The sequence below is a fragment of the Ursus americanus genome, chromosome 24 (assembly GCF_024610735.1).
Source record: "Ursus americanus isolate L20-20 chromosome 24, mUrsAme1.1.p, whole genome shotgun sequence".
NCBI classification, from domain to species: domain Eukaryota; kingdom Metazoa; phylum Chordata; class Mammalia; order Carnivora; family Ursidae; genus Ursus; species Ursus americanus.
Window position 1 is genome coordinate 32,577,491 of NC_142150.1, and position 12,939 is coordinate 32,590,429.

The following is a 12,939-nucleotide window of genomic DNA, read 5'->3' on the forward strand; positions in this document are numbered from 1 at the left end:
TTTTTGAGTCTTGGTCATTTTTAAGAGACAATAACAAGATTCATGTTTTTTGTGGTTTCAGGGAGTGTTGGAGCTCTCAGCACTACATAATCTGACCCTATGTGCATTTTTGATCTTGCTTTTTGCCACTCTCTTCCTGGACCATTATGTTCCTGGTCTTTCAGAGTTCCTTGAAATTACCACAGTAGTCCTGCTTTAGAGTGTCCCTTTCTAGAACATTCGCCCCACTAATCCTCACATGCTGTTTCCTCCTGATCATTTGTGTTATATATCGTAGCTCATCATCTTTAAATATATTGATGAATATGCTTCAGCACTTTCCCTCAGAAAATCTCAACAAAATTCAAAATCAGCTGACATGTTACCTGGTAATAGAATCCTTTCTGCCTACTCAACATGAAGTACCTTCCATAAAGCAACCAGAGTCCTCCACTTCCACTAATTCTATTCTAATGCTCACTCTCTACCTTTGTTTTCAATGATTTGTTGATTTTCTCCTTTTTTTCCCCCAACCATCTGAATTAGGGTTTTTTTTTGGGGGGGGGGCTCTTGCATTCTATAATCATTCAACAGATCTTTATTTGAAACTTAATAGATGCCAAGCATAAATAGACAAAATCCTTCCTTCCAGATATCTGTCATATTAGAGAGATGGTAAGTAGCAAAAGTCCAATGATAGTGATGCCAAAGTAATTATACATTTGATCATTTTTACAAAGAAAATAAGGAAGATGTTGACATAGGGAATCATGGAAGGAGTGGAAGAATCTTTAAAACAGTCATGGGAGAGGCTCTCTGAGATAGGGGCTCTTAATCTCTTAAACCCAGACTGTAAAGAGGATGGGGCCTTTTTCAGAAAAAGAGAAGCAAAAGCACTGAGGTGAGAGAATCCCACAGAGCCCTGGGGGCAGATGAAAAAGTCCACCACCTGCTGATGCACAGGGAGGGAGGAGGTGAGGTGCTCCAGATGGGGTTGGAGACTTAGAGGCATTAGAAAGAATAATCAGGGAATTTTATAACAAAGGAAGATGTTTCTAAAGGCAATGGGAAGCCAAGAAAGGAAATAAAGCAGGAATATGTATACACACACACACACACACACACACACACACACACACACACACATACACACATTTTAAAGATTTTACTTATTTATTAGAGAGAGAGAGCATGAAGAGGGGGGGTCAGAGGGAGAGGGAGAAGCAGACTCTCCATGGAGCAGGAAGCCCAATGTGGGCCTCGATCCCAGAACTGTGGGATTATGACCTGAGCGGCAGACTGATGCTTAACCTAATGAACCACCCAGGCACCCCAAGTAGGTATCTGTTTTTAAGAAATCCTTCTGGCTGGACAGTTAAATTCTCACACCTTTCAGAAAGAATTTATCTTTATGGGAAACATGATGTTCTTAGCATGACAGTCACTTGCCAACAAAAGTCCCTCATTTCCCCAATTTCCTCATGGCATTTTTCACCTCAGCACTCCTCAGGGTGTAGATCAAGGGATTTGATATGGCTGTGATGATGGAATCAGACACAGCCATTGCCTTGTCTATGGAGTAAGTGGCCATGGGTCACACATACAAGAAAATGCACGGCACAAAGAACAAGATGACCACGGTGAGGTGGGAGCCACAGGTGGAGAGGGCTTTGCTCCTCCCTTCAGAGCTACAAGACTTTAGGGAGCAGAGGATGACCACGTGGATATGATGAGGATAAGGAAGATGGTCACACACATCACCCCACTGTTGAGGACAGCTAAGAGACCCAGGGTGTGGGTGTCCGTGCAGGCCAGCTTCAACAAGGGAAACAAATCACATATAAAGTGATCAATGACGTTGGGGCCACAGAAGGGTATTTGATACATGAAGAGAAGCGGTATTACTGCGTGGATAGCTCTCCCCACGCAGACCCCTCCCAGCAGCAGGCAGCACACCCGAGGGCTCATGATAGTTGTGTAGTGCAGGGGCTTACAGATGGCCACGTACCAGTCATAAATCATCACAATGAGAAGGATGATCCCCACACCACCAAAGAAATGCTCTGCAAAGACCTGGTTCAGGTAGCCTTCTAAAGAGAGAGTAGAGCTCTTCGAGAAGGAGTTCACAGTCATCCTGGGGCAAGGACAGAAGAGTAGGTGGCATCCATAAGGGACAAAGAAGTAAGGACAAAATACTTAGGTGACCTCAGACTCTGACTTATGATTACGGTTACCACAATGAGTTGGTTTCCTCAAACTGTGGACACATACATGATTAGAAACACAGCAGAGAGCATTTTCCACAGCTCCAGGTTCTCTATAATGCCCCAAAGAATGAATTCAGTCACATTGTTTGGATTTACCATTTTTTAGGTGCTGATATGAACTCCAGCTGAGAGCTGGAAATCCTATAAAAACAACATGTGATTGATAATTAATGGTGATTTGGTCTCATGTCTTTCCAGGACTTCACAGACGTTATTTGTTTTTATTCATCTATTCACTATTCAAGCATTTGGATCTTAGTAATATGCTCAATAAAGTGTTTAAAAGGTAGATACTTCATTAATGCTAGTTTCTCCCATGATATTTCCCCTCTTTCTTTAAAAGTTTCTTCCATGTGAAATAGTTTTCCTCCCTTTATTATTATCATTATTATTATTATTATTATTACTATTGGTCCACGTTTTTCTACCTACCTTACTCCAGGTACCAGAATAACCCTATGATTGACTCTTTTTACAGAGGATCAAGCAGACCCTCATAGAGTTTAGGAAACAATGAAGGTTGCACAGCTCGTGAGTGGTGAAGCCAGCAAGTGGACTGTATTTTCTGAATCCTGTCAGTGCCCTCAAATATCAATATTGCTTCTCTAGTACTAGTAATTACTCTGTGAGTTGATCATTTATGAATCACTGTGCTAATTACATTACAATATACTTCCTGTTTCACCTTCAAAACTGTCTGAAGTGGGTTATGTTTCCTATGGTCTTTTATAGACAATGTGACAAGTCCGTTGTAATTTTGTGCTGTACCTGTAATTATTATATGATTAAAATACAGGTAGGACTTGTGATTGTATCATATCTGGGTAATATATTTTTCCTCGAAGATTACAAACAAGGATGGTCCAGCCAAGATCCGGGTCACAATATACTAACTCAAGCCTGTAACAGCCTATGTCTTTCCTTTTGGTTTTCTCTGTTCCCTAAATGGAGCAAAGGATTCTGGAACATAGTAACAACACCAGTTAAGCAGTTAGGTTTAGGTGTATTAACTATGTTGCTGGGCGCTGTGCTATGTATGATATAGTATTACCTCACTTAAGCCTCATGCAACCACACGAAGTTAAGTACCACTGCGACTCCCGTTTTAAAGAAGAGAAATTGAGATCGTGGGAAGTTAAATTTTGTACATAAGATTAGATAACTGTGGACTGGCTTTTGGATTCCACAACTCATATTGTTCACTACTCTGTTCCCCCACTGCAGAAGAAAACAGATGATGTGAAGTTTCAAGAGAGTTACTATTGCAACCCAGAAGAAATGCCTTGTGTTACTACTGGGAACTTTAAAGCAGAGGCTGGCTGCTATATTTTAGGAATTTTCTGGAACACAGCATCAATCGATACATGGACTCAACCACTCTATGAATGCTGAGAAGTTACTCTTATGACTCAACAACCTCACTCCCACTCCACCCTATGCACAGCATGCAGAGCTTCCACAGGGATGGCTGAAATGCCATTTCTTCCCACTGCTTAACCTCATCCTCTCTCTCCTGACTTCTTCAAAGAACTGAGATCTTGCCTGTAAGGACCCTTGTGGATTAGAAGGAACACTGACTCCAGACTCTTCCAATGAGAAGTAGGCTTTCTTCCAGGCTGTGTCTCTAATGTGGTCTGCTACTGGGGCATGTTGCTAGGACCTCCCAGCCTCAGTGTCCTCATGTGTAGTATTAAGGATGAATCACTAGCTGAGTAAAAACAGAAGGGCTTGCTGTTCTTCAAAAACAAGCATCCATCTCTCAATTGCATTGATCGTTTATGGCTCTGGGTAGGGTATTCTTGGAAAGGTGATTCATTTAATGTTTAAAAAAATGGAAAGCCACTGCTCTAAGTAATTTCTGATACTCCATCGGTCTAATGTTCCCTATTGATACAGTGCAGAACTGAATTTTTGATCTAACATTCAACCCTGTCACCAGCAACCCTCAACAACATTTCTCTGTTCTTCTCACTTTATTTATTCCACTGTCATCCCATCCAGTTCCTGCCAGACTCCTAGCACTGCTTTTCACAGCTGCTTTTTTGTCTGTTAGGGATGTCACTGGATCCAGACACAGCAAACTTACTGCTAAATCACAGCCAGTCCATTTACTGGCTTAGTGAGCTCAGCCTCTGTAAGCCTCAATTTCTGCAGTAGCACAGTTAGTAAAAGAGAAGCCTAGATGCATACTCACAGAATGAGAGAAGGGACAGAGAGAAAGAGGGTAGAGGGAGGGAGAAAGGGAGATAGAGAGAGAAGGAAAGAAGGAGGGAAGGCAGGAAGGCAGGAAGGCAGGAAGGCAGGAAGGCAGGAAGGCAGGAAGGAAGGAAGGAAGGAAGGAAGGAAGGAAGAGGAATTGGAAGACAAGCCATCAGAGAATCTCCTTGTAATTCTTCGCAGGTACATTATCCACACCTACCCTTGTTGCTTCTGAGCACTTTCTAGATGCTTATATGATTTATTTATCAAATTTCAATTCTAACTATACACTCATTCATTTAGTTTTGTTTTGAAACATTTGCTTAAAAGGAAACAAAAGTAGATCAAGCAAAATAATCTAACTCAAGTTAGAAGTCAAGTTCATAATCAGGTTTCCTTACTCAGTGAGTTAGTGTTGCTTACAGATAAAGCAAATAGGTATTGAGTGTGAATTACTCACATACTTTAGGAGTAATAGATATGTATGCGCTTATTTAATGTAATTGATTCATTTAATATTATATTTTAAAATTAATATCTAACCTATAATTCTATGAAATAAGTAAAATGTACATATGAAATACTTAACCCAAAGAATAGAGGTGATTCATAGAGTCGAGTTTTTATAGCTGGTCAACAATGGAAAGTTGTATAAATAAAGATCCTAAGGTCATTTAACCCAAGATCTCACCAATCTCGAGATTTGGTCACATGACATAACTTCAGCGAGTCCAAGAACCAGGTGCAAGTTTTCTAACTTAGTTTTTCTGACTGTGGAGGCAAGCTCGTTGGGACATAAATGAGGGGAAAGTCATTCAATTATTACATCTTGGTCAAATTTGGAGAACTAGGATTTGTATTGCTTTCAAAGAGAGATTTAAAACACAAGACCAAAGTATTTATGATCCTGAGGAGGAAATAACCTTTCTAGGTTACCAAGGGATTTACATTCCCTCCAATTAAGGATGATTGCTACAAGATATGCAAGTACGGTGTTTACCGAATCATTCCGGCGTCTTTTTGAACCCTAGTTGGTTGTATTCTTAGATTGAAATAGAAATGGCTCTCGTTCACCTTCTTAGAAGATACATTGTGAGATGAATGTTCTCCTTTTTTCCTGATGGACCTGTGCTGTGGGAGCCCAGAGAGCCTGTGTGGGCAGCGGTGACATGACCCAGAGGACACCATGCTGGTTTCATCCCCTGAGGCTGGTTCTCCACTGATGGAGGAGCTATTCACCGACCCAGGGAATTTGCACCCATCTGCTGTAATAACAGGGTGTTCTCACTGGGCAAGAACCTCACATGGGCCATAGCAATGCTGCACCACAGCAGAAGTCTAGATCAGAGTGAACTATTTAATCATTTGCTCCCGTACGGTGATCTGTACCGCAGTTACAGAGTGGCCACAAGTGTAATCACCCAACAGAGCCACGTGCTTCTTAACAGGCATTTCCCCCTCCCTTTAGCATAATCACTTTTTAAATGACAATGACACTTAGGATCCTTGAGTAGCTCCACCACATAAGTGGAAAGCAAGACTTGGTTCTTTTTTTTTCTTTTTTCACCATTAGTTTTACTTGTTATTTAGTTTAACATTTTGATTCTAGTGTAAACTTGGTTCTTTAAAAGAATTCCTAACCTGTGAAGATTCTCTACCCTGATATAGTCAAACTGACTTACAACACCTCCCAGAGTCTTATTATTTCCTGATTTGCTGTTGCCAATTTTTAATTTTTGTGTCTCATTCATAATCATTTTAGCACCTCCCTCACTGAGCTCCCGGTGACTTGCAGTCAGACTCCCATTTATTCGTTTTGATATTATTTAACTACTATGTCCTGGGTGAAATGGTATTTCTTCCTTGCTGACCGTTGACTTGTCCACGTGTGTATTCCAGCCTCCCGGGCAGGATGTGACTATCAGATGACAAAAAGAAGCCAGGAGTCTTTTAGTTTTACTCGAATTCCCACCATTTCTAATATTCAGTAACAAAGGCAAATTTTGTCATTTTTAGTAGTTAAGTATTGTGTGTAATATTCCCCAGGAAATAGACTTTTTGGAAGCAAGTATAATTGTCCAAAAATCGAATAAGCAAAGGGTCCTTAGAAGTGCAGTTGCCCAGCAGTGGGAATGTCAAGCTCTAGAGTTAACAGATTTTCAGCTGATTCAGAGAGGGAGGGAGGTTGAGAGATGCACAATGGTTTTGCAAAAAGAAAGATATTGTGAGAATTTAACATAAGTTTTGATTCTCAGAGTATCTTTACATGTTTCTCTGTCAAGTATGCATTTTGTATTTTCTCGGAGGAACCTTATCGCTAAAAGTTACAGGTGATGAAGTGTGGTGACAACCTTGTCATAATATTCCAACTAGTTAGTCAAATTTTTCTTTTCCTTTCTTTCTTTTTTGTTTTTGTTTTGCTTTGTTTTGTTTTTTGCGTGTGTATGTGTGTGTGTGTGTGTGTGAGAGAGAGAGAGAGAGAGAGAGAGAGAGAAAGTGTGAGATAGAGAGTGAGAACAAATGGGGGTTAGAGAGAGCAAAGGATGGAGGAGAGACAGAGATCTTAAGCAGACTCCATGGTCAGCAGGGAGGATGAGGGGCTCAATCTCATGACCCTGAGATCATGGCCGGAGCTGTAATCAAGAGTTGAATGCTTAACCGACTGAGCCGCACAGGCACCCTGTGAGTCAAATTTTTTTTTTTAATGAGTGAAGGTGTAATTGAAATTCAATTAACAAATATTATCTACAGGAATTTATGCACCAAATAAAGCTATGTTTTAGTATATAGGACATTGAACTAGCAAAATTCTATATCAGATTGGATATGAGGTATGAAGAGAAGAGCCAACAGTGACAAAGATTTCGACCTGGGAAATTGCTAGGATGGACTTTCCATCAACCGAGAAGAAAAAAGCCTTTCCTAAGAGAGGAGCATGGTAGTGGTGGGAGGGTGGGGAGCAGTGACTGGAAGTGGAATCAGGAGTTCATTTTTTGACATTTTGATACTGAGATTTTATACGACAACAAAGTGGAGATTTGGACAGGCGGTTAGATACACAAGTGCATCTGGAATGCAGCTGTAAATGTGTGAATTTTCAGCAGTTACGTAACATTTACAGCTATGGGATTGGATGCATTTACTGCAGCTGTGTGTATTGACAGAGGAAAAGAGGACCTAGGACGTACAACCTTAGCAGTCAGAAAAGGCGGAATCAACAGGAGAATGAAGAGTGACCAGCACAGTAGAAGGGAAATCAAGAAACCAAGGTAAATAGGGAACTGAATGGACAAAGTACAAAATCCTCTGGGACTAGGTGAAACTTGGAGCCCGGATTTAACCTACTACTTGACTTGAATGCCACCTTGTGGAAAGATCTCATAAGAGTCAAGTTAACCAAAGCGGTGTAGAAGCCACAGAAATTACCATTAACCAGGTCACCCTCATCTAAACAGGATGAGGGTGTGTGGGCCTTTATAAACTATTTAGGAAATCGTCCTGGAAATTGGTCTTTATTGAGTTTTATGGTAACATTGGCTTAGTTTATCTGTCCACAGGTGTGACAAATCCCCCCTTAAAAAATATATTTTCAATTCTTTTTAGTAATAAGCCTTTCCTTTTTCCTCCTGGTTTAAAATTCTTTCTGTTTTTCTCTTAAAGATTTGAACAGCGTTGTGCTGTAGTCACAAGGTCTGTAAATGGTTTATTTGACACCTTCTCCAACTAGATTTCAAAACACCTCAAATCTGGCAGCAAACCAGATGTGAACCCTGCTATTGCTACCCAGAAGCAATCTGGAGAGTGTCATCTACTGCTGATTTTATGCCAAATACATGTTGCTACCTCTTCCCATAATTAGCAAGATCCTTCCACTTCATCATACGTATTGTTGTAAATGTTGTTCAAATCCATTTTCATTGGATAGATTATTAAAGTCACTTTACTCACACAGTTTCATTTCCCACTAGAGCATACAATTCCAGGACCGTGGGGCTGGCTCATGTAGCTTCTGTTCTTTGGGTGACCATTTCCAATCTCAGAGGGAGGAGGTTATCTAAGCTGATAGATACCTGACAAAGCAGAATTATTATAGTATAGAGCCATTCTTTAAAATCCCCTGGCTCTCCAGTCAAGAAATTGGCAGAAGACATGAATAGATTCTTCTCCAAAGAAGACATACAGGTGGCTAACAGACACATGAAAATAAAAGCTCTACATCACTGGTCATCAGGGAAATACAAATCAAAACCGTGATGAGATATCATCTTACAACAGTCAGAATGGCTAAAATTAACAAGACAGGAAACAACAAATGTTGGTGAGGATGTGGAGAAAGGGGGACCCTCTTACACTGTTGGTGGGAATGCAAGCTGGTACAGCCACTCTGGAAAACAGTATGGAGGTTCTTCAAGATGTTAAAAATAGAGCTAACCTATGACCCAGCAATTGCACTAGTTGGCATTTACCCTAAAGATACAGATGTAGTGAAAAGCATGGGCACATGCACCCCAATGTTCATAGCAGCAATGTCCAAAATAAACAAACTGGAAGGAGCCGAGCTGTCCTTCAACAGATGAATGGATAAAGACGATGTGGTCCATATATACAATGGAATATTACTCAGCCATCAGAAAGAATGAATACCCACCATTTGCATGGACAAGGATGGAACTGGAGGGGATTATGCTAACGGAAATAAGTCAAGCAGAGAAAGACAATTATCATACAGTTTCATGTATATGTGAAACATAAGGAATAACACAGAAGACCACGGGGAAGGGAGGGAAAACTGAATGGGAAGAAATCAGAGAGGGAGAGTAACCATGAGTGACTCTGGACTGTGGGAAACAAACCAAGGGTTAGAGAAGGGAGGGGGTGGGGGATGGAGTAACTAGGTGATGGGTATTAAGGAGGGCATGCGTTGTGATGAGCACTGAGTGTTACATGCACCTACTGAATCATTGAACACCACATCAAAAACTAATGAGGTACTATACATTGGCTAACTGAATATAAAAATAAAGGAAACTGTCCTCTAGTATCTATAAAAAAATAAAATCTCCCAGTTCTCCTGAAGATGAGAACATTTTTTTGGATACATTTCTGGTATTTCTCAAAGTCTACAAGGCTTTAAAAATTGCACCACATTCAGCTTTTAGCCTAGTTTGGGGATGTTTTATGGGAAGCTAGCACACAACTTTCAGGGATTTAGGAGGGAGGTTGTGGCTATATCAAGAGGACATTTAAATTTAGGTTTTAAAGATTTGGTACCTGGATGGGAAAGTATTAAAATGGAAATTCTCTTATGTTTAACAAAGCACACCTTCTAGAGTCAGAAAAACGAGTTATTGTGGGCTTTTGCTGATGTAGAAATCGTATGACTTGTATTTGCACATATATTTACCACTCCTGCTGGTCTTCATTTCTTTCAGATCCAGAGTCCCAGTTGGTAGGACTCATCTGCCCACTAAAGGATTTCCTTAGCCCTCCTTGTAGCGATGGCTGGTCCTGAAGACTGTCTTGAATTTGGTTTGTCTGAAAGTCTTCACTTCAGCTTTGTTTTTAAAGTTGTTTTTGGTGGGGGCACCTGGGTGACTCAGTCCTTAAGTGTCTGCCTTCGGCTCAGGGTGAGATCCCAGGGTTCTGGGATTGAGCCCCCCATCGGGCTCCTCCACTGGGAGCCTGCTTCTTCCTCTCCCACTCTCCCTGCTTGTGTTCCCTCTCTGGCTGGCTGTCTCTCTCTGTGTCAAATAAATAATCAAATCTTAAAAAAAAGAAAAAAGATATTTTTGGTGAGTATTGAATTTGAGGTGGACAATTTTTGTTTGAGTATTTTAAAGATGTTTCTCCATTCTCTTCTGCTCCACTGGTCTACAATGTTTCTGGTGAGAAGTTTGCTGTGATTTTTATCTTTATTCTGCTGTATTTAGAGTGTCTTTTCCCTTGGGCTGCTTTCACCTTTTCTTTTTATCACTGTTTTTGACCAATGTATCATGATATATCTCTGAGTGTGGTGTACATCATGACTTTGTGTCTTGTTTGATTTTTGGCTCTGTGGATTTATAGTTTTTACTAAAATTGGAAATAATTTGGATATTATTTCTGTTTTCTGTCCTTTCTCCCAGCCTATTCTTTGAAGATTCCAATTATTCATACGTAAGTCTATATGAAGTGTTTTCATGGCTCATGGATGCTCTGTGTATTTGTTTTTCAGTCCCCTTTTTTATTTGCTTTTGTTTTGATGGTTTCTTTTGTAGTGTCTTCAAGTTTACTACTCTTTTCTGCTGCAGTGGACAATCTGTTCATCTGCTATTCTCATCTCAGTTATTGTATATTTAATCACTAGACTTTTAATGTGGCTCTTTTTTGTGTTTCCCATGTCTCTACTTACCATAGTCAATCTTTTTCTCTACATTCTTGAAGATATTTAATGCAGTGATAAAAATAATTTTAATTCATTTACTAATTCTATAATCATTGTTATTTTGTGGGGGGCGGGGCATTGAATAGGATGTTTTTGCCCCCATGTAATGGATGATATATTCCTACCTCTTTACATGCTTGGTAATTTTTGATTGGATGTTAGGCATTATGACTTTTACCTTGGCTGCTGGATATTTTGCATTTCTATAATTGTTCTTGAACTTTGTTAAATGGGACAAGAACAGTGTTTTTAGTTTATGATAAAGTCTCCTTCCTATTGAGGCAATGCACTTTTGAATAATTTACCTGGTGCTCTGTGAATTATGAGGTTCTCTATTCTGGTGGGTGGGAAACCCAAACTATTCCAGGTCCTCTGTGAGTGCCAGGGATTGCTTCCTCTAATTCTGCCTGATATCTGAAAGAGACAGAGCATCCAAAGATCTCAATTCTCCACAAGTTAACCTACACATGAAAGAGTTCCCCAGTAAAATCACTAATAATATATATTTTTAAGCAGAAAAATTGTTCCTCTTGAAGAATAAATATGCAAAACATGGGCAGGTGATTTGGAAAAAAATTGGGGGGAAAGGTCTAGGACTATGAGAAACAAACTGAGGGCCTCAGAGGGGAGGGGGGTGGGGGAATGGGATAGACCGGTGATGGGTAGTAAGGAGGGCACGTATTGCATGGTGCACTGGGTGTTATACGCAACTAATGAGTCATCGAGGCTTACATTGGAAACCGGGGATGTACTGTATGGTGACTAACATAATATAATAAAAAATCATTAAAAAAAATAAAAAATAAAATAAAATATAGCACCCAGCTACAAATAATTACAAATGTGTAGTATAACAATGGAATAGACATATCACTGAAGCTGACCACAAATCACTGAAATAGAACATAATAGGTATAAGATTTTAGAATAAAGTTAATGCAATATTTTTATTACTGGGAAAAATAAATGATTCAAAAAAGTTGCTAAGACACTGTGTGTGCAGCTATCTGCAAAATATTCTTCATACCATGAGAAATAAAAATAGCTAAAATTTTAAATAGAGAATACTTGTCAGTGAAGTAAAGGAAACTATGGTAAAAGCATGTTGCCCCTTTGTGGTAGAGAAGGCTTTTCTAATAATGATGCGAGGGCAGCTGGAAGTGAGGAGCTTTCCTAATAAGATTAAGCAGAGGGGAGAGTTAAGAATTGAAGAGAAGTGAGAAGTGGGGGGGAAAGGACAGTAAAGTGGTAATTTCCTAAAAATACAGGGATCTGCACTTTATATTTTGGAAAAGTTTTCTAGTCTTAACAGTATTTGTGGAAAGACATGAATGATTGAGAAAGTCTGGCCTCATGTTCTCAGAAGAGCTCTGCTTCCCATGGTCCAATGTGTTTGAGAATTTTACTGTTAATTATACTTTTTCTGCTCCAAGTTTATCAAAACACAGCAAGGATAGAAATCTTGTCATTTTTTAATTCTTCAGTCTTCTTTCAGTGGCTGGGAACCACAGGTCATTTTCTTTTCCTTTTTTTTTTTTAAAGTTTTAGCTTTTATTTTTTATTTTTTAAAATTGTTATTATGTTAAGTTAGTTTTTGATGTAGAGTTCCATGGTTCATTGTTTGCCTATAACACCCAGTGCACCATGCAGTATGTGTCCTCCTTAATACCCATCACCAGTCTATCCCAATCCCCCACCCCCCTCTGAAGCCCTCAGTTTGTTTCCCAGTGTCCATAGTCTCTTGTGGTAAACAGAAGGGGGAATGAACCACAGGTCGTTTTCTGCTGTAGCATGCTCTGCTGGGAAGCAATCTGGAGAGATTATTTTGAAGATCTCTGCGGGTACCAAAAGTGGTACCTAGAGCATTTACTATCCTCAGATGGTTTCCCAAAAAGCTGGTTTTCCTTCCTTTAGCAGAGTGAATTTCTAACTTGACCCAGTAACCTGCATCTTAATGTTTCTTTCTTTTCTTCCTCCTTTCCGCCCTATGCTGGAAACTTTCTTCAATGCCTCATTGCGGGGATTCATCAAGACCTTTTTTCAGTGCTCATTATTCTCTACAAATGTTCC

At 39.8% G+C, this 12,939-nt stretch overlaps 1 pseudogene; it reads right to left on the reverse strand.

The window, feature by feature from the left end:
- Positions 1–1,420: 1,420 nt before the first annotated feature.
- On the reverse strand, positions 1,421–2,345 carry LOC123785184 (olfactory receptor 4C6-like; annotated as a pseudogene).
- Between the last annotated feature and the right edge of the window lie 10,594 nt (positions 2,346–12,939).